The sequence below is a fragment of the Phascolarctos cinereus genome, unplaced genomic scaffold (assembly GCF_003287225.1).
Source record: "Phascolarctos cinereus isolate Bilbo 61053 unplaced genomic scaffold, phaCin_HiC Scaffold_3;HRSCAF=262, whole genome shotgun sequence".
NCBI lineage: Eukaryota > Metazoa > Chordata > Mammalia > Diprotodontia > Phascolarctidae > Phascolarctos > Phascolarctos cinereus.
The window spans coordinates 83,273,329-83,294,905 of NW_027555736.1; the positions used below are offsets into that span (position 1 = coordinate 83,273,329).

General features: G+C 41.5%; 1 pseudogene; it reads right to left on the reverse strand.

Moving 5' to 3' along the window:
* Positions 1–18,711: 18,711 nt before the first annotated feature.
* Positions 18,712–21,306, reverse strand: LOC110192757 (V-type proton ATPase 16 kDa proteolipid subunit c pseudogene; annotated as a pseudogene).
* Between the last annotated feature and the right edge of the window lie 271 nt (positions 21,307–21,577).

Below are 21,577 nucleotides of genomic sequence, written 5' to 3' on the forward strand. Positions count from 1 at the left end.
TTTCATTTTAAGATCCAAAGTATAAGGAGAGAGAAAGGGGGCTCCTAGGGTAATGGAGAAGGGAAGGGAAGATCTTCAGTTCTTATAGGAAACATCATTTATTCAGTATTGTTTTAAGCTGCCATTTTCTAAGTTAAGACCTAACTCTAAAACTTCCTATGAGCCAGAAAAAGTTACTATAACATACAAAGGAAATCCTCTGTAGGCCAACAACATGTCGCTATTTTGATTTAATAGCATTTAAAATTAAATTTAAATAATATTATTTGCAATATGGCTTCTACTTAATTCTGGAAACCCCAGCAAGTGAAAATTCTGAGAGAGATGCTTTTATGAAAAGGAGGTAATAATAACTACTCAAATAACACTCAAACCCACATTCCCCAACAGCGTAATTTCCCTCTCCCTTCCTACCTGCCTCCCCTGCCCATCTCTACTTTGCCAGTGGTCAAGAAGCAGAGAGCTATGGTCTGATGTGGTCATTCCTCCTGGTGCTGACAGTTTGAAGGTGTTAAAGCCAGCCTACCAGTTAGGTTTGGCATGAGTCCAAAATGCTTAATTGAATTGGATTTTATTTAAAGGTTAGATATTTTCCACACATAATGGTGAATAAAGTATAAAAAAGAGAATTACAGAAGCTATTGCTTAAGCAGATTTCAAATGCCAGGAAGTTAATTATAATAATGCTAATTTACTCTTACTCCATACTTTCTGGTTTACTAAATTCTTTCTAGCTTCTGTTTCATTTGATTATCTCAGCAACCCAGTGAGGAAGACAGTGAAAATGGTTATCACCTTAAATTTGCAGATGAAGAAACTGAGGCTAAGAGATGAAAATATTCACCTGAGTTGACACAGCTAAAGAGTGATGGGTCCAGGTCCCAAAGCCCGGGCAGAGGGCCACAAAACCAAGCTGTGATTCACTGTATCATGATGAAGATACTCATATGCTCCATAAGACTCTCTGTTTATTCTACATGACCTTCCCTGTACCACCCCAACTTTTCCCTCCCCCCCAAAAAAAACCCACCAAAAAAAAGTCTTCATTTGACTGTTAGTCTGGAAGATATCAGAATTCAAGGGCTCCCAAAATTGCTTCCTGAATCAAAATTGTTCTCCATTGTTCCTTTGATACAGCAAGTCTTTCATATGTAACATGGCAGGTATCACACCCGGTTTCCTATTTGTGTGAAAATGTGCCAAAAGGACAGAATTGCAGCAATTTATAACACACTCTTCTTTCCTAGATTGATCCAGTTAGGAGAAAAGAGAAGTCAGTGCAAAGGTTTAAGGTTACCTGCAGTTTGGAAACAACTACATTCTTGCCTTCCATCCTAGGGTAATCAGACAAAGGCTCACTTAGACTCCTACCAACACTATCCCTGTTGTAATGTGGTGAAGAGAAACCCAAATCAGTAGTCAGAAGTCTGACTTTTCGTTTGCCTTGCAATAGTCAATAGAGTAGACTGTAGCAGGAAACAAATACAAGCAAACCCACTAATTAGCCAGCTCTGGGGGCTGTCTGCTCCTTACCACCGAAAATTGTTTCAGAACACAAAATAAATAGCATCCAGTGTGAGCTGTTCTCACATACTGCGCACCACAAACCCTGGGCAATCTATAATCCTTTCAATTAAAGTAGTAGACTCCAAGCTCCAGTCCCCATTAGGCCCTGCTCACTGGAAAAGACTAAGTAGCCTGGAGTCAAGTGAAAATCTACAGGAGCTGCTTTGTAATTTAAAAGCCGGGAGAGTCTCAGCTCCAAGGGGGGGCAGCAGAAAGTATGAACACGCCCATTTTATAGATTAAAAAAAAAAAAGAATGAAAGCACAGAAGAATTCTGCAAATACTCTCAGAGTGAGAAGGGGCTTCAAAAACAGCTAGTCCAAACTGTCCTGGTATAAGACTCCCGTGACATCTCTCAAAAGTAGTCCTTCAGCTTCTAAATAAAGATTTTTAGTGATGTTGTTGAAAATGACCTCCCAAGGAAGTCCTTTCCACTTTTGACTTGTTCGGAAATTTTACTTTGCATCAAGCCTGCATCTGCCCCCTTTTCAGCTTCTACCCATTGTTCCTTATTCTTGGGGTCTTGGGGCCAAGCAGAAAAAAAATAGTCTCTCTTCTCCTCTACCGGCTTTCAAACAATTGAAAATGACAAACACATACACTCTATGACCTCTCTTCTCCAAGATAAACATGTGTAGTTTGAATCGGATAGTGAAACATCTTAGAGATAGCTACATGGTGCAGTGGATAGAGAAAAGGATTTGGAATTAGAAAGACCTGAGTTCAAATGCCACCTCAGACACTGCAGAACTGTGTGGCCTTGGGCAAGTCACTAAATCCCTCCTTTTCTGTTGTTGTTCAGTCATTTTTTCAGTCCTGTCTGACTCTTAATGACCCCTTTTTGGGGTTTTCTTGGCAAAGATGCTGGAATGGTTTGGCTTCCTTCTCCAGCTCATTTTACAGATGAAGAAACTGAGGCAAACAGAATTCATTGACTTGCCCAAGGTCATACAGCTAGTAACTGTCTGAGGTCAGATTTGAACCCAGGTCTTTCTGACTCCAGGCCAGGTGCTCTATCCACTGTGCCACCTATTTGTCCCCAGACTACTTCTAGCTTTGGTTTTCTCCTTTGAAAGTGAGAATAATAGTTTTTTGTTGTTGAGTCATTTCAGTTCTGTCTCACTCTTTGGGACCCATTTTGTGGTTTTCTTGGCAAAGATACTGGAATGGCTTGCCTTACTTCTCCAACTCATTTTACAGATGGGGCAATGAGGTAAACAGAGTGAACTGATTTGCCAGGGTCACTCAGGTAGTAAATGTCTGGGTTGGATTTGAACTCATGAACTTCCTGGTTTGAGCCCAGTGCTCAATCCACTGTGACACCTAACTGCCTGAAGATAATAATAACACTTCCATTTTAGAGTTGTGAGGATCCAGTGAGATAACATGGATATCAGATGCTTTTACATATTAAAGTGCTGCCTACTTATAGGTATTGTTATGATTATTAGTTCTTTAAATCACTCCTATGGCATGATTTTGAAAGTTTTTCACCATTCTCATTGCCCCTCTTTTCAACCCTCTTATCAAATGCAACTCCTAGATCTGAATGAAATCAATATAAGGCTGGCCTTATACTTCAGTGATCAATTCTGTGGGTTAAAGGGGTGCCAGGAAAGTCCCCATCCAGAAATACTTTTTGTACTGGTCAGAAATTCTAACATTAGAGCTTCACTCATGTGGGTTAAGGCATTCTGTCCTGTTAAAATGGAAATACACTTTGGTTAAGTAAAACATTGGTGTCTGAGCTATTAGCAACAGTATAAATTGGCTTAGAATAATTCTCGGAACTCTATGAATGGCACTTTATCATTTACAAAGTGATTTCCTCAAAGGAGAGACCATTTGGCATAGTAAGATAGTGACTGTCCTTGGCTCCTAGAAGATTTGCCTCTGACGTATCTATAGTGTCTATGTGACCTTGTGCAAGTCACAACTACTCAGTGATCTTGGCAACTCTTCTAAGACTTTACATTTCTGGGAAGGTGCCAACATGTTTTGGTACAAGGCATTTCCTTGACTAGGAATTCTCTGGAATCATGGATCCAGTCCCTATCCCTAAGCCCTTTATTCACAACCTTGAGAAGTAAGTGGTACATTTTATCCTCATTTTACAGAGTTACAGATTACAAGGGAAATTGCTTAAATAACTTGCCCAAAGTCTCATATCTAGTAAGTGGCAGAACCCATATTCCCTGATTCTGAGTCTTGTATATTTTCCACTATTTCACGTTTCCTCTCTAGAACTGGGGGGGATTATGATGCAGTAGGCAGGGATTCTTAACCTTTCTTGTTGTCATGGACCCCTCTGACAATCTAGTGAGGTCAATAAACCCCTTCTCAGAATAATATTTTTAAATGTGTAAAATAAAATGCATGGAATCACAAAGGAAATCCAAAGATCAATGAAAATAAAGATGTATTTCTTCCTCCTCCCCCTCCCACAAGTTCATAGGTGCATGGAATCCAGGTAAAAATAATATTTGATGGAAGGAGGTGAGGAGTTGAGTGGGAGCAGGTCTTGCACATGGAGGAAACCAAATGTAATATTTGGGTCCTTGGGGCAGGGGCATGAAAGGAAAGAGATGTTCATGGAATAACAGGAATCAAAAGAGCCTCCAAAGATGCTCTAGTCTTAGCATCAGACATTTTATAGTTGGAATGGAACAGAGGCCATCTAGCCCACCTTTTTGTTATGTAGATGAGGATTTGCCCAGGGTTGAGTAGGTATTAGAGGGCGGGCTGGGATTCAAGGCCAGATCTGCTGACTCCAAAGACCACACTTTCCCCACTACCCCACATTGCTTTCCTAGTAGCACATCCATACAAGACTATATGCTACATGTACACCATTGACAGGGAATGACAAGGCACAATTTTACTGAGTTCTCTACTTTTACCTGAGTTTATCCCTGTCTGCATAGCTGGTGGAAATAAGCCATGTTTACTTGGTCCCATAAGGATATAATCTTGGTGGGATCTGTATTTAGTTCTGATCTCATAATCCCCACTCAAGCCAGATTAACCTACTTATTCCTTCTCTAGTATGACTCATTTTTGTCACCTGCAGGATCCAGGCTAACTGTGTCCTGAAATTGGCTCCTAATCCAGGAAGGAAAAAAAATCATTTAAAAGAGAAAATGTTACGTAGCGGAAAGAGAACCAAAGTTTGAGTCAGAATAAATATATTGGTTCAAGTCTAAGTTTGACCATTTACCAGCCCCATGAACTTGTGCACCATAGGTCACTGGCCTGAGCCTCAGTTTCCTCTTTTGCAAAATGGAGATAATAATGTTTGTGCTATCTACCTTTCCAGAGCCGTGGTGAGAAAAGCACTTTGTGAAATGTAAAGCACTATATAAATGTGAACTTCTATTATAAGACATCCTGTCTCACATTGTCAGACATTGACCTCTCGGACATTCAAGCACCTCATTTTCTTACTGCTCATCTGCCTTCATTTCCCCTTCTTTCTATTTTGACTCTGAGCTTCCAGGAGCTTCCTGGGTCTGGTTACCTGTCATGCCTGGCCTCTAGATATGTGTAAGTAACCTAAGCCAATTCTCTAACCTCTCAGTGCTGTAGACTATAAATTACAGGGAAGGTGCCAATATATATCGGTGAAGAAAATTTATATTTATTCCTGGACTTGTTTTGCTTTTTCCAAGCCTAGCTTGCAGTCTTTTCTCAGCAGATGTACTAACTCCCAAGACTTTAATGTGGAATTCTTGTCATCTCTGGACCCCATACTAGACCAACATTCCAACCTCCATAGGTACTCTCTCCTTATCAGGGGAGGCTGCCATTTGAAAGAAGGGTAGGAGAGGGGAAAAAAGAGTTAAAGTATTTTGGATAACTTCCAATTTCCAAAGAACAGAGATGGACCTTGTTATGAATAACAATGGAAGATAAAAAGTCTCAGGGATGCACCTACCACTGAAAAATGCACCAGCCAAGACCAAGGGAAGACTTTCTCTGTTGGTTTACTATAAAGTATTCTATTACCATCCTGTTGGAAAGCTGGAAAAGCACTAAGGCCCAGATGATCATTTTGACATCAGCTGGTGATTTTTAGTTGAGGGTGGTGGGATAAAGGCAGCAGCATTTTATCAAAGCTGTCAGCAGAGAGATGGAAATAAGCAATAAAAGAGAGTGAGAACTGCAAGTGTATGTGTGTATGGGCGGGGTAGTGGTGGATGAATAATAGCTTTTCATTCTGCTGTGGGAAGAAGCTACTTAGCAGCCATTTCTTTCCAACATTCTTCTCAGTTCTTTCCTTCCAAATTATGGAACTTTCAAAAAGCTCCCATCATCTCTCCCTTTCCCTTGGGAACTTGAGATCTACTGAGCAAAAACCACATCCCAAGGAGAATTTGCACTTTGACCTCCAGCTCCCCTTTCTCTAGGGTGCAATGAGCCAGCTTTCTTTCTTGCTTTCTTTCTTTTTTTTAAATAGCAAACATACTAGGCAATTCCATTGACTGGGGTTTATGGTGAAACTGAATCAGGAGAGGAAATTTTGAAGGCATTTGGCCCAACTGGCAAAGACAGAAAATTGGCTGGCAGGCTACCTTAAACCAACACCCGTCTGCTTCTGAACTCTCTCTTTGCTTCCTGCACAAAGTATGTAGAAACTCAAACCACAGAGTGGCCTTTCAGGACCTTCAGAAGTCATACTGTCCAATAGTTTGGTTACATCTCTGTCACGGGCAGAGTTCAAGGTTATCTCTAGAGGACCCCTTCCTAACACATACAATGGGTTCCATCTCTTGGATTGAATCATTCAAGTGATTAAAATCAGTAGTTCAATTCTATCAAGTAGCTGTTTTGACAGATTTCCTGACTAAGTTAATTCATTCACTCACCATTCAAGAAGCATATAATAAATACCTCTTCTGTGTTAGTTGTATTAGTTACCAAGCATTTATTAAATGCCTACTATATGCCATGAAGTATGCTATGTGTTTTACAAATATTATCTCATTTAATTCTCATTAAGTGGAGAAATACAATGACAAATAGAATGCCTGCCTTCATGGAACCTATCATGTAGTAAATCCATCTGTTCTTAATTAGCCAATTTAGACTAGTTGTATTGACTATGGACACAGATCTAAGGATTTCCAGAAAATGAACTTCAATAATAAAGTACTTGCTAAGTAACAAATGCAGAGGGAATACATTTTTCTGCCTCCTCTCCTGTGATGTCTGAGCCAGACTCAGGTCATTGTCCACTCTGACCCCAAGCTCTTTTTCTGTTGTATGAGATTTGTTCTTACTCTCTTCCCCTTGCCAGAGACTCAACTTCAGATGATCCTTTCTCCTCGCTTGGAGTCCCCAACCTGGATGAGACTTTCAAATAGGCTCTTGGACTTTAAAACTATAGACTATAGAACATTAAGTAAGATCACAGATGTGGTGACAACCTCAAAAATACCAATTGGATAATTGCTTATTGATTAAAAAAAGGCAATTGGGCTTTCCCATGGTTGGGTTTGATTGGACACAGTCCCTCATTGCTCTTATTAATACTACCCGTCACTATACAACGTGGGAGCTCACTGGGAGGGAATGTTACTACAATGTTTCAATCAGAAAAGACTGCAATATTTGAAGCTGTCCTCAATAGCACAGGAAAGCAATAAATGGGCAAAAGGTGATGATTCTGCTGACATCTGATGCTCTTTCTTCATAGCAGGGACATTGCCTCCAAGTCTCCAAGCATCCTGGAAGAGTGAGGTGACTTTTCTTTTACTACCAACTTACTGCGTGGTTCTAAACTGTTTCCTACTGCTCAAGAATCCCTGAGCCTTGCTGATGAACTTACTTAAAGTCTGGAACATTCATTAACAAATGTATAAAAGAAGAAATTACTTATTAAGGGCCAGTAATGTCCAGAGTTTGCATGAAGGTACTTGTGTCTCAGAAATGTTGCTCAGTAAAGTAATACATTTTAGAGAAAATTGCTGGGTTTTCTTCCTGAAATTTTTCCTGAGGTAAGGCCACGGTGAGAGAGTACTTACCTTTATCTGTGTGAGATAAAATTCACATTGGGCAGTTAAAATCCTCTTGTATAGAGTAAAGTGTGTGGGATTTGCTCTCAGGAGATCTGGGTCTTAAGTCCTGTCTCTGACACTTAGTAACTGTGTAACTTAAGGAACTTGCATGGGTGCTGGGAGAGAGACAATAGAAAATAAGCACTTGACCTCTCTCTGAGCCTAGGTGTCCTCATCTGTAAAATGGGGATAGTAGTATTTGCATTCATGAGGTTGTTGGGGGGCATCAAATGACAATGTGTCTAGTCGAGTCAACAAGCATTTATTAAGTCTATATTATGCATGGGGCACCGTGCTAAGCTCTGGGGACACAAAGAAAGGCAAGAACAGTTTCTGCCCTCAAGGAGCTCACAGTCTAATGGGGGAGACAAGATTAAACAAGTACAAACAGGATAAAGACAGGATAAAATGGAGATAATCAACAGAGGGAAGTTATTAGCATTAAGAGGGGTTGGTGAAGATTTCTTGCAGAAGGTAGGATTTTCCCTGAGTCTTGAAGGAGGCCAGGAGGAAGAGACAAGGGGAGAGCTGCAGGCATGAGGGACAGTTGGTAAAAATGCCCCAATTCGGGTGATGAGAGTGTCTTGTTTGAGGAACCTCAAAGGGGCCAGTGTGACTAGATCATAGAGTATGTGGAGGGGAGAAAGAAGACTGGGAATGGGTGTGGGGGACAAGATCTGAAATGCTTTAACAATTAAATGGAGGGTTTTATACTTGATCCAGGAGGTAATAGGGAGTCACTGGAGTTTATTGGGGGAGTTCACTGAGTAGGCAGTAAACAAGGGCAGACCTGTGCTTTAGGGAAGTCGCCTTGATGGACTAGAGTGGGAAGAGCTTGTCTAACTGTAAAGTGTTGTACAAATCTCCTCACCCAGAATCATAAAATGCTAGAGTTGGGAAGGACCTTAGAGCTCACGGAATCCAAACTCCTCGTTTCCCACATGAGTTCACTGAAGCCCAGAGACAAAAAAGGGACTTGCTCAGGGTCAAAGGGTGAAATTGGAATGAAGCCCAGGTCTCCTTATTCACATACAAGTGCTATTCCATTTTATCACAATGCCTGCCAAATAGAATCTGTGGTAATTCTGGTGTTCAAGAGGCATCCAGAACACAGCTATCTGGGAACTGCAAATAAATACAAGAAAAGTACATTTGCATTCCATGATGGAAAGAATGTTAGGCTTGCAGTCCAAAGATTTAAGTGCAAGTCCACGAGTCCCAGCTCTGCCTCTTACTATTTCTGGGTGACCCTGAACAAGTAGCTTCATCTCTCTGGGAGTCAGGCCTCTTCTGCAAGAGGAGTGATGGGGGTTAAGGAGGAAGGTCAGCTCTAGTGATGCCAAAAGATGACCATTTGAACATCATTAAAAATGCAGAGACTACAGAAAGAAGCTCAGAAGGAAAGACAGACAAGCAGAGCAGCATTGAAAGCAAAATGTGAAATCTGTTATATGTATGTATGTATGTATGTATATATGTATGTATATACATATGTATTTTAAAAAACAAGCAATATAAAATGCAAATAGTTTCATATACAATCATTTTGTTATATTGTGTATATAGAAATGGACTTTATTTTGTATTGAAGTTCAGAATAAAACAAGTTGGTTTTTTAATTGATGAAATCATTATTTCCCAAACTAATTTGGCCATAGAACATTTAGTGCCTTGAGATTTATTGACCAATGCTTCTAACAGGATGTTGCCAAGCAAAAGAGGCTCATTGTAGAGAGTATTGCTATTCAAGGATGGCATAGGTTAGATGACCCCTGAGGTGCCTTCCTACTTTGAAATTCTATGATTCTTAAATGTTGGTCATGGATTGCAGATTGGGAAGAGGTAAGATGGTGTTTGGTATTCCACAAGCATCATTACGGGAGGTACTGAGGAGGAAAGGACCATAATAGGTAGAAGTTGTAACAGAAAGATAGTAGAGAGCCCACTTTAGGGATGGAAGGAAGGAAGGGAAGAAATAAGTATTGTTATAGAAATACATATACGCACATACATACATATACACACAAATACATGTATATGTGTATATATGTACGTGTGTGCATGCGTATGTATACACACACATGTATAGCACCTAATATGTTCCAGGAACTGTGCTAAGTGCTTTTACAAATTTCAGGGGGCAGCTAGATGGTGCAGTGGATAGAGCACTGGTCCTAAAGTCAGGAGGACGTGAGTTCAAATTTAGCCTCAGACCAAATACTTGACACTTACTAGCTGTGTGACCCTGGGCAAGTCACTTAACCCCAATTGCCTAAAAAAAAAAATCATCTCATATCATCTCATTTGATCCTCACAACAACCTTGTAAGCCAGGTGCTATTATCATTGCCTTTTTATAGTTGAGGAAACTGAGGTGAATTAACTTGCCCAAGATCACACAGCTAGTAAGTGTCTGAGGGCAGATTGGCACTTAGGTCTTCCTGACTCCACTCCCAGAGCTCTATCCACTGTGCCACCAGCTGCCTCTAGTTTTGGGTGAGTGTGTGGCAAGGGTAATTGTTGCTACTCTGAAGCCAAAGGCAGTGTAGGATAGACATTTAGTCAACATTTATTAATTACTTACTATGTTCCAGGCACTGTGCAAAAACACTGGGGATACAGGGAAAAGGACAGGGGTAGGGGGGTGAAGACTCTATCCTCAGGTAGTTTACATTTTATTGGGTGAGGTCACATGCAAACAATTATGTACATATGAGATGTATACAGAGTAAATAGGAGGTAATCTCAGAAGGATGTTGCTACCAGTGGGAGGGTCAGGTAGCAGAGGAATAGGTGAGATATGAGCCAAATCTTGAAGGAAACTAGGAGACAGAAGTGGGGAAGAAGGTGGTTCTAGAAATGAGTGAACAACAATTTCAAGGAAAAGGTTCAGAACTGAGAAATGGACCACAAAAGATGGCTAGCAAGGTCATAGAAGGACTCATTACCTAATATCTTGCCCCACTGCCTGATGAGACTGAGCTTATCTACAAGCAGTGCTCAGCAGTCCCCAGGCAAACCCAGGTTCTATCACTTCCCCAAATCTGGGAACCAGGCCTTTCCTCATATAGCCTAAGGCAGTGGCCTTAAATTCAAATAGAAGATGAGGGCCACTTAAACTTATATAAGGATCCCTGAAGGCCTTGTGCTGATTTAGAAAGTCGTATATTAACATTATCTTTGTGGCTAGGTGATGGAGTGAATTGAGTGCTAGGCCTGGAGTCAGGAAGACTCATCTTCCTGAGTTCAAATATGGTCTCAGACTCTTGCTGGCTGTGTGATCCTGGGCAAGTCACTTAACCCTGTTTGCCTGTTTCCTCGTCTGTAAAATGAGCTAGAGAAAGAAATGGCAAAACACTCCAATATCTTTGCCAAGAAAACCTCAAATGGGATCTTGAGGAGTTCCACACTACTTAAAACGGCTCAACAAACATGATCTGTATTCTATTGTATTTTTATTTGTTTTGTCAAATATTTCCCAAGTACATTTTAATCAAGTTCAGGTCATACTCAAGAATACTGCAGCCACAATATAGCTGGCAGCCTCATGTTTGACGTCTCTGACTTATCACCCTAGGGATTTTTGTTTGCTTGCTTATTTCTGCTACCATATCATACTCCTGACTCAAAATTAGCTTGAGATCATTAAAGCTCTCAGATTTTGTTCAGACAAACCACTTTTTAGTCACACCCTCCCCACCTTTTACTTGTGGGCCCTTTTGGGGGCCCAAGTATAAGAATTCACACTTATTCCTATAAAAACTCATCTTTTCAGATTTATCCCAAGAGAAAATACAGAAAGATCCTGACTCTGTCATGCAATCTGATAGTTATCCCTCCTAGATTTATGTCAAATATACATCTGAGTAGCATGCTATCCTGATGAAAACATCAAATGGTACAGGGCCAAGGACAGATGCTTGGGGTACTCCACTAGAGGTTGGTCTAGTGATCAACAGATCAGTGATGTCTTTGATAACTCCTCAACTGAAACCCATCCATTCCTTCTCATCCTAAGCACCTCTTATCCCTGTCCTCCCATAAATCCTCCACAAAGACCCACTCTGAGGATGAGGGCCTTCCTCTAGCTCAGTGGTATTGAGCTCAAATAAAAATGGCAGCCACTAATCCATACATAAATATCTCTTTGAGCTACACGTTGACTTAATTTTAAAATGTCATATTATCTATGTTTTATTGTATTTTTACTTATCTTATTAAATATTTCCAATTAAATTTTAATCTGGTTCAGGCAGTACTCCAGAGTGTTGTAGGGCACATGGAGCCTGAGCCAGCCTCAGGTGTAACAACTGGTCTAGATCTCAGTGCTGTGTGAATACTAATGCACCATGTGTATCAATTATCCCTCCCTCTCCCTTCGTGACCAGCCCACCTCCTTTGCCATTCATATGTCTCTTTGATAATATTCTTTATGCCTTTTCTCCTTCCTAACTTCATTCATTCATCCAACAAATATTTATTGTGTTTCCTATGTGCAAGGCACTAGAATACATAGACATCTTCAAAAACAGCCCCTTCCTTCAAGGTGTTTACTTTCTATGGGAATGTTTCTCTGCCACTACCATTCTTCATTGGTAACAGGCTGCAGCCTGCTCACATCCACCATGTAACTCATCATTGCTCTCTGAGGTGACCCGAAACTTTAATTCTTCAGAGACAGTGTTATTATTCCATGACTTCCAGCCAACAGCACCACTGGAAGAATACTGATGTTTAAAGGATGGGCTTTTTTTTAGGGGAGCAGCTGAGGATTATTAAATGCTGACAGCAAACTTAATTCTCCAAGTCCAGTCACTCAAAGAGGAAAGCTGACTTATAATCTGCCCTGTAATATTCTCTGTATACTATTAGGAAAATCACAACATCTCTCTTTCTCTATTTTCTTATCCATGAGATGAGATCATGTCTGCTTTGTTTACCTCACAGGATCATTGGAAATACAAATAATATATAAGTGAAAGTACGTGAAAGCATCTTTGAAAAAATTTTAATATTTAAAATAAATCTAGTATGTTAATTGTTGTTATTGTTGTTGTTAATACATACACTAAAGAAAATATTGAAATTAATCCAAAAGGAAGAAACCTGATTTAGGACCAGACACAATCCAAAATTTACTTCAAAGTTAACTAGGTATATAGGTTGAGGCATTAATTTGGAGATCAATTTAACTGAAAAAAATTATTAAGCACCTATATTGTGCCAGGCATTACAATATTCAACAGAGTATAGTGACTAGAGAGCCTGGGTTCAGTCCTGTCTGACATATACTGGCTTTGTGACCCTGGACAAGTCACTTAACCATTCAGTGTTTTATTTTCTTAGAAGGCTACTGTCTAAGACTTTCAGTAGTAGAATATTTACCCTCTGTATTATAGAAGGATTTTCCTCAACAGGGACCTCCCTATACTAATAAAATATTAGACCTCCTCTTCTAAACACTCATGGCACTTGGAATGAAAACATAAAAAACAGCCCCTGCTCTCAGGTACCTAACATTCTACCATAAGTAAGCTTATATATACATATATATATGGATAAGGAAAAATAAGCTATTTTGAGGAGGGAGAGTCAGAGGCATGGTGGATAGAACACTGGACTTGAATCAGGAACATCCACGTTCAGTCCTGCCCCACGTGCTACTAGCTATGTGACTCTAGTCGAGTAACTTAATCACTCTGGGCCTCAGTTATTTTATTTATATAATGAGTGTCTGGATCGAATGACAACTAAGATCCCCTCCAACTCGCAATCTGTAACTCTGTGTTCCTATTAATACTGTCCACAAGGGGAAATCTGAGGAGCTTCCTCTAAGGGATGGATCCTGAGTTGAACCTAGATGGAAGGTAATGCTTCTAAGAGGCAGCAGGCATGAACATGGAAATAACGCTGCCTTTGACATCAAAGGATGTGAGTTTAAATTCCACCCCTTTCACTTTGCTACATGTATGACCTTAGGCAAGGGTTATTTAACCGTTACTAGCTCTTGATTTGTTCCTCTGTAGATAAAGGGGTTTGGACTAGGTAATCTCTATACCATGCCTCTCTCACCTCTAAATCTAGGTTTCTTGCAATATCCCATCATGACTATGAATGTTTTCAGATGGTCCAGAATGGTTGTGCTCCTAAGGAATCTATTTAAAACCTTAATCTTAAAGAGATCATCAAATCTAGAGAAGGTAAGAATCCTACAGGTTACCTACAAAGACACACAAACATAGAATTCAGAAGTGGAAGGGGCCTTTGAAATCATCTAATTTAATACCCTCATTGTCCAGATGAGGAAACTGGGACCAGAAGAGACTTAGTGATCTGCCTAAAGTCATATAGGGAGAGCAGTAGCAGAGTGGGTAGATGAGTGATGCATTGTAGAAGATAGGGCACTGGACTTGAAGACAGAAAAACCAGGGTTTGAATCATACCTCAAATACTTACTAACTGTGTGATTTCAAGCAACTTCCCCAAAATGCTCTCAGCCTCAATTTTCTCATCCTGTAAAATGGTGGGGGTAGGATCCAGTGTTCCCTGAGGGCTCTTCCAGCTCATATCAGGTTGTAGAGCCGGCATTCAGATCTAGGCTTTGGCTCCAAATTCCGTGCTCTTTCAAATGTGCCTTGCTGAGGGGAAGAGGAAGGGAAAGATTGGAGAAGAGTCTATATAAAACACTAATAAAATTTTTTAAACTTATTTATGATACCCTGGAACCTCATTATAATATTGGCCTTATGACCCAAACTTCAAAAATTCTTTAAGGTGAAACCACCTTAATAACGAGCTTTGTTTAGGCATTCAGTGACTGAATCCTCTCAGATTCCAGCAGATCTTCCCACTACTTAATTCTGCCATATGGCAAATCATTAAGGACACTGCTTATGGTCAGGAAACAAGATGAAATCAAATGGTCCACACAGTGACCTTTCTGTCATTAGTGCTATCCATACTCAAACCAACTCACTAGCCATCCTCATCTCTCATCAACCATCTTGCAAATGTATTGCCTTGCAGCAGAGAAAGCTCAAGCTACAGTTTGGACAAATCACTATTGTTCCATCCTTACTCCTGGAGAACCACCCAAAGCCAGATGGTAGCTCAATGGCACCATTTTCCAATATAACAGACTATTGCATGTTTGCTGTGTAAGGTTCCTTTGTCCTGGAGATGTGAGAGGGACACTGTCAATCCTTCTCTTTAGCATTGAGAACATCCAAACCATCTGACAGGATCTGAGAGCCATGATGAACCTTGGAGTTTCATCTAGTCCACATCCTACCTCCTTCCTCTAATCTCTGAGGAAATTAACAGAGACTCAGAGGAGTCCAGTGACTTGCCCAACATCATACCACTAAGCATGGTTTGTCTCCTAGTTGCCCAGGTGGTGAACACTTCTTTTTTTTTAATTTCCTATTTGGCACAGCTCAATCTAGCAGTCCATGCTGATGTGAATAAGGAGCTTTCACTTGAGAGTATCTTATCCTGCAAATGCACAAAAAGCCTTCCCTTTTCTCTACCTTCAAGCTGACTTTCAAATACATATATTTGGTGAACTTTGTGTCCCCACTGGGGAGGTTTTATAACTCACCAATTGAAATAAAAATGTAATCCCAAAGACTTAGACTTTCCAGATATCATATCAATAATCTAACTTAGAGTTATTTAAAGGGACACTATCTTGGTTAGAAGGCTTACAATTTATTTATGTTGATAGCAGTTGCGTGCTAAGTGACTTATGGAAACATTTTTCTTTCCCCTTTCCTTTTTTTAAAATCAGAATTCACATGGGTTGTTATCAAAAAAATTCAATTCAACAAACATTTAGGGAGCACTTTTCATGCTCTTATATTGCTATATATGACCACTCTGGGGATAGAAAGATAAAGATCTGCCCTCAGGAAGCTTATAGTCTAGGCACAGAGATATGCACACAGATAAGTAGAATACAAGGTAGAATATGATAAATGCATATGAGAGATTTAAATAAGTTGGCATGGCCAATCTCAAGAGGAAGAACACATTTCTATCTGGGAAGATGAGAGACTTCGTGGAAGAGGTGACTTCATGGAAGAGGTGGCCTTGGAGGGTGGGAAAGATTGTCAACAGGTGTAGTGGGGTGTGGGTGTGGGTGTGGTGAGATACATGTTTGAGGGATAAGCTAATGAAACATGTGGATTTTCGGGTGTCCCTGGTTCAGGCAGTCAAGAGGAGATGTTGTACAGCAGGCACTTGGGAAAGTGGGTCAGGAGCTCAGGAGAGAGACTAGGGCTGGGGAATCAAGATTTGGGAGCCACAGAGGCACTAATTCAAGCTACATATTGACACAGGGAGTTGCCAGGAGCTGGAAGGAGCCAGAGAAAGAGACAGAGGAGGAGTTGCCAGAGACTCATAGAAAGGATTTTGAAATGGGACCACTGAGGAAGAAAGCTAAATTCCAGGTTTGTGAATCCGGATCGTACCTTAAGATGGCCTTTTCCTCATTTCTTTGACAGCTGAAATTTGTAAGGCTTCTGAGGAGAAAGCTGTAATTTGAATGTGCCACCCCAGAGAGGCACCTTTTTTCTGTAGAGGGTGGTTATCATTGAAATTCCTCTTTCTCTTGTGGTCAGCCATAGTCTGAACCAGTTGGCTCTTAAGACATACATTCAGGGCCTTGATTTTTTCCAGCTGTTGCCTTCATTCTCTGATTTAAGTCAGGCAGCCATCCCCAAGGTATTAAGCACCTCCTTTACATAAAAACACTCTCTTCTAGGCCCTGCAGAAGTACAAAAGAAGTAGGAATCATAGTTTCTGTCTACCAGAACTTTACACTAATTGTACAGACACCCAGGATCATAGGATTTTTGTCAAGCATCTTCTGGCACTCACCAGAGACCTCTCTCTCTCTCCTTGCGCTCCATGACATGGCATCCTTGGCATATCTGCCTCCTTCCCTTTCTTTTTCCTATCTCACCCAGAAGTGCAAGGGCAACTCACTGGCCCAGCATACAATGATTGGTATGGGAATTTTGACCAGATCCAATGCTGACCTGGGCTAGTTGGCCCTATTTGAGGCAATTTGGTGGTCTCTGCTCCTGGAGATTCATCATATGAACACAGACACCCAACTGCATTGCCCACTGCAGTTCAGAACTCCAAAGCTCGAGAGATCTGACAGCTACAGCCTTCTGGGTAGCTGGAATTACAGGTATGGACTGTGCTGCCTTCCTAGCTAACCCTTCCATGCCCCAGCACTTTGAGACTGAAGGGAGAATGGAGATATTCCTTATTCACCATTGCCATTTGCAGACTCTCACATTTAGGTTGTCTCAGAACTTCTCTTCTGTGGTTCACATAATCCAAATTTATCACTCAATCAAGATCCTGTTGGTTATCATCTGCCACCCCTAGGACATTCTCTCTCCTTTCTCAATCAGTTCTGTGATTTCTCACAGTCTCTCTCTCCTCTCCAGTTCCTGCTTTCAGAGGGGACTTTTCACTATAGATGTTGGTGTTTCCTCAAACAACCTGACCTCCAAGTTCCTCAGTCTACTTGATTTCTAAGACCTACTCATGCAGAAATGGTGACAGCCTTCATCTCGTCATCACTCATAAATTTTCCATTTTCATGATCAAAGAACTTTGAAGTATTTTTTATCTGGTTATAATATTATTCCATTTCTCCTTTTGCTTTGGTCCTCCTAAAGCTATTTTTCATCCTCATCATGACCCCCAATCCTTCCATCTCTCTTTATTCTCTGCTCCTCCTAATCCCTTCTCTTCTTTCCTCCCTTCTAGACTTTTCCAGGCCACCACCCCTACTTGGAGTATACTTTCCTCTCTTTACAATATCAATCCTTTAATGAACCAGTTCCACTCTGCACCATCTTCTAAAATCCCTTGCTCTCTTGTCTTATCACCATTCATGCTTTGTGAACCCCCAACCTTGGATTACTCCCACCATCTACCTACTCTGCTCAGATTCCCATGCTACCTAGATTGTAGCATTAGCACAAGTAATCCTCTTGCCTCAAGTCTTGCCCCACTTCAATCCATCTTTCCTAAAAGCACAGACCTGACCACGTGCCTCATTTCCCCTTCCCCTAAACCCAATAACATAAAATAGCTGCCCATTGTCTCTCAGTTCAAAGTCAAACTTCTCTATTTGGCATTTAAAACTCTTCTAAACTCGACCCTAGCTTGTCTTTCTAGCTGTGTTATATTTTATTCCTGTTCATATACACTACAGTCCAGCTAAATTGGCCTTCCTCATATGTGACACTCTACCTTACACCTCCATGTCTTTATATTGTCTATTCCCCATGCCTGGGACCCATTCCCTCTTACCTCTGTCTCTTGGATTGCCTTGTTTTCTTCCAGTCTCTGCTCAGGCCCTAGGTTTTATGTTAGACCAGGGGTGGGGAACGTGTGGCCCTCTGGGTCCTCAAATGTGGCCCTTTGAATCCAAACTTCAGAGAACAGATTCAGTCAAAGGCTCTTCCAGAGTCACAGAAGTCCAGTGGCAAGACAAAAGTCCTATCCCCTACAGCCTAGCTGAAGCACAGTAGATGCTTAATAAATGTTTATTAATTGACTGAGTTGGAAAGGAGGCTAGAGGAGATCTAGTTCAAATCTTTCTCTTTTTTGGGGGAGGGAGAGAAAATTGGGGTTAAGCGACTTGCCCAGGTTCGTACATCTAGTAAGTGTCTGAGGCCAAATTTTAACTTAGGTCCTCCTGACTCTAGGGCTAGTGCTCTATCCACCGCACCACCTAGCTGCCCCCCCTTTTTTCCATTATGAACGTGTCAAATCTTTATAAACAAATATCCAGTGGAGAGAAAAATGAAAATTTTGGTTCATTTTTATACATAAAGCACCAAAGGCAAATGGGTAGGGAGACTGCACAGCTACCCTCAGTCCCAGCCAGGCCCAGTGTGGGAGTCATTTAATCCAGTGTAGAGTGATAAAGACAGAACAGTCACTAACACATTGTACGTTTATAAGACCCGCTACCTACTGGACTACTTCAAGTGTCAGGCCACTCTTTCTGGAGTGAATTGGGAGCAGCAGGGTGCTTCAAGGTAGGCCTTCACATCGTACTATGTGAATGCAAGGACGAGAGGCGGGGAAAGAATGGGGAGAAGGGAGGGGAAGAGGGTCTCCTTTGTAAGGAGAATGAGGGCCACCATCAGGCTTGACAGGCCAAGCACCTAGTGAAGATCAACATTAGGACCACCCCCATGAAAAGTTGGGGCTGCTGTGCTATCCCCTGAACACCAGCATCCTCTACAATGCCAATGGAAAAGCCAGCCACCAGCTCACTCAGCCCCACACTGAGGACAGCCCCCAGCTGAAGGAAGCTTGTGGACAGCATGATTCTCAGCCTCAGAGGGTTGGCAATGAGAACAGCCAGATAGTGAAGATGCCAGTCATAATGAAGGAATGATTGACCTCATGATCAGCTCTGGGGCTTCAAAACCAGGGTCACTTTTTACTGTAACATAAGCTGCACCAAGAATACTGAAAATCATGGCGGCCAAGGAGCCCATGACAGTGAAGACACGCACTTGAGACTATTAGACGTATCTGGGAGGAGTTGGTCAGCTGCAGATGAGGAGAGGGGCTGGGAAGCAGGTAAAGAACTGGGGCTGGGGGGTGAACTCCTGACACCCAATCCTTCATTTTGATAAGTCTACTTACTACCTTGCGACCATGAGTACATCATTGTACCTCTTCTGTCCTTAATTTCTTCAATATAAAATGGGGGGGGCTAGATTTGATGATATCTAAGGTCTTTTCTAGCTCTAAATTATATGATCCTATGATCCTATCAGTGATGAAAGTTTATACTAATGTGGAAGCAGTGGGAATGGAGAACATGAAGTAAGTCTAAGAGATATTTCAAAGTAATCCATCGATCTCTCAATAAACATTTAATAAGCACCTACTGTGTGCCAGGCACTGTGCTAAGTGCTAGGGATACAAAAAGAATCAAAAGACAGTCCCTGCCCTCGAGGAGCTTGCAAACTAATGGAGGAGACAACATGAAAACAAATATAAACAAAGCGAGCTATATACAGGCTAAGTAGGAAATAATTAAGAGAGGGAAGGCACTAGAATGAAGAGGGGTTGGAAAAGGCTTCCAATAAAAGATGGGATTTTAGTTGGGGCTTGAAGGAAACCAGGAAGGTTGGTAGTCAGAGCAGAATAAGGAGAGTAATCCATGCATGGGGGACAGCCAGAGAAAATGCCCACAGCTGGAACAGCCAGGAGGCTGGTGTCATTGGATTAAAGAATATGCATAGGAGAGTATGGTGTAAGAATACTGGAAAGGTAAGAGGGCCCTAGGTTATAAATGGCCTTGAATGTCAAAGAGAGGATTATGAATTTGTGAGAACATCATCTCAAAGAAGTTCTGGAAGAGATGGTAGTTTAGTAGTACTATCCTCATTTAATGGGGGACGCTGGCTAATGAGGGCCCAGCTTGGCGGCATGCAGAGAGCTTTGCCTGGTGCCATCATATGTGACCCTTGGGAAAACTGCTTCTTGAAGCCATGACGACCTGTAATAGAAGGGCCCTGCCCTTGTTTCAGAGCATGCTCAGATATTCTGTGACCATTTCCTATCTGCTTAACGTGTGGTAAAGAAAATTGAATAGGCTGCTGAGCCAGAAATGAGCGTGCATTAAAAAGGCACTAATAGACCAGATTGAGCCCTCTCTTTCCGGTGGTGACACAAGCAAGGTTTTCTGTAAGCTTCTGGGTAGATTGGCACCAGACAGAGTTCCCTGCATATGGCCCTCATTGGCCAACTAGGCTGGAGATAGGGGTCCCTGTTAGGAGACTGTGGGCAGCAAATAAACTAGCTATGAGATGACAAGGCCTAGACCAGAATGGTAGCAGAAAGAACATGAAGGGGAGTGTTGCAAGGAGGATAACAAAGACATCATGGAAAAAGGATCCACAGAGTCTTGAAGCCATGTCAGAGAAGAAAAGCAAAGGGAAGAGATGAGTCAAAAGTGACTCCAAGTTGCAGGCTTGGGTGACTATTGGATGGTGATATTATTCTCTATTGACCTAGCATCCTTCACAGGAGTTCAGAACTGGAAAGGACTTTGGATATCATGAAACCCAACCCCTCATTTTAATGATGAGAAGCATGAGGCCCAGAAAGAGGTGGGAACTTGCCCAAGGTCACACAGGGAATAATGGCAGAATGTCAATAATGACAAGAGTGTGAAGGTGTCTGCTTGGTTACCTATATTTGCAAAGGCTCCCAGATTAAGAAGAGTGTTAAGAGCAATTGGAGACAGAATTCAAACTGATGGCTGGCAATGAGATTTTCACAGGTTGCTTCACTTGGGGGGTGGGGGGGGGAAGCACTCCTTGTCACACCCACTTCTTTCAGATGATTCAGGCTGGATGGCTTTGGACAGAGCCGTCTGGCTGCCACTACAGGAGGAAAACAATTCTGAGTGCCAATGGCTGCTGGGAAATAGATCCTTTAGGCCACCCCCTCCATCCAGGGTGACAACAAAGGCACACACATCCAAAGAAAGAGCAGTTGGAAACCTACAGTCTGATGCTCGGTGCAACCTTTAATGAGACCTAGCACTTATTTTGGAGCAATTAATCAGCATACTCTTTGCCAGCCTTGCTAGTAGCTACTTCTACAATGCACAGAATAAACAGCATTGCTCATAGGAGCACAGTAAGAGAGAGAGAAGGGATCATGTAGCCCAGTGGTGTCAAATTCAAATAGAAATGGGTGCCATTGATCAGCACATAAGGATCCCTGAGGGCCACATGTTAACTCAGCTTTCAAATGTAATATTATCTGCGTATCATTGTACTTTTAAAATTAATTTTGTTTAATATTTCTAAATTATACTTTAATCTGTTTCCTACCACACTCAGGAGCATATAAGCCACACAATTGACATCTTGGATCTAGCTTTACTCTTTC